The sequence below is a fragment of the Terrapene carolina genome, unplaced genomic scaffold (genome assembly GCF_002925995.2).
Source record: "Terrapene carolina triunguis isolate 2854851 unplaced genomic scaffold, T_m_triunguis-2.0 Scaffold19886, whole genome shotgun sequence".
NCBI lineage: Eukaryota > Metazoa > Chordata > Testudines > Emydidae > Terrapene > Terrapene triunguis.
Window position 1 is genome coordinate 1 of NW_020684237.1, and position 1475 is coordinate 1475.

A 1475-nucleotide genomic window follows, 5' to 3' on the forward strand; every position below is an offset into this window, starting at 1 on the left:
ATGTGCAATTTTCTTCATTGTAAATTAAATACAAAGTAACAGGATAACAATGCATAAGGGATGGATTTTGAAAGGTATTTAGGTGCTAAGGGTTTTTTTAAAAAGCATCTAGGACTTTAAAACTCATAGAAAATCCCATTAGGCACCTAAATACATTTAGCAATCTGGCCGTAAATGTTCAAGGATGTGAGACACTAAGGACCAGATTGTTAAAGGTATTTAGTCACCTAACTCACATTGATTTCCATTGGAACTAGGCATCTAATTATATCTAGAATTCTGGCCCTAAGGGATTGTGGGGGGTATTTCAGTACACTATAAACTTTGGTATATCTTCCATGTCCAGACTTATTTTTCTTTCACCACATATTCTGTGACAGTCAATGACCTCCAGGACATTTTGAAAAACATCACTTCCCTGAATACATGTCTCAGAGCTTCTTTTACCTCTGGGTTCCTCAGTGTATAGATGAAAGGGTTCAACAGGGGTGTGACAATAGTATTCAAGACGGTGACTATTTTGGTCAATTCCAATGAGTTCTGCATGGAAGGGTTGACATGTAGGAAAATGGTCGAACCGTACCAGATAATCATGACCGTGAGATGGGAAGAGCAAGTTGAAAAGGCCCTTCTCCGTCCTTTATCTGATGGTATTCTCAGTATAGTGGAGATGATGTAAATGTAGGATACCAGGGTTATGACACAGGAGCCCAGGATGACGATGAATGAGATGATAAAGGCCACCAGATCAATAAGGTAGGTATCTGTGCAGGAAAGAACTATCCACGGTGCTATGTCACAAAAAAAGTGATTGATGACCCTAGGGCCACAGAAGGACAACCTGGTGATCAGAAATGCTGGGATAGAAATAGTTGGAAACCACTCAACCAAGAGTCAACAGGCAGCTGAGCAGTCAAGGTGCTGTTCATGATGGAGCTATAGTGCAATGGATAGTATATAGCCAAATAGCGGTCGTAGGCCATGACAGCCAAGAAAAAATACTCTGTGCATCTTAGGGAGAAAACAAAATACATCTGTAGGACACAGCTTATGAAGGAGATGGATTTGCTTTGGGACACAAGGTTGGCAAGCATCTTTGGGATACAAGCTGCGGTGTACCATACCTCCAGGAAGGAGAGATTGCAGAGAAAGAAGTACATTGGGATGCAGAGATGACGGCTGGTTGCCACTAGGACTATGATCGACACATTTCCTGTGACCGTCAAGATGTACATAACAAGGAAGAGCATGAAGAGCGAGATCTGCAAATATTGGGTCCCAGGGAATCCCAGGAGAATAAATTACTTCACAATAGTATGATTGCCCTTTTCCAGTGTGATCAGCTGTTTTGCCTGACAAAACAAATGAAGACATGAAATTAAAATGATTAAACATAACGATGGCTTTGTGGGATGCAGATAATTTTGATGCACAGAAAAAGCAGATAATTAAAAGAGGCAAGAAATAATAGTTTA

The 1475-nt window shown here is 40.5% G+C and overlaps 1 pseudogene; it reads right to left on the reverse strand.

The window, feature by feature from the left end:
* Window positions 1-348: 348 nt before the first annotated feature.
* LOC113408600 lies at window positions 349-1235 on the reverse strand (annotated as a pseudogene).
* Between the last annotated feature and the right edge of the window lie 240 nt (window positions 1236-1475).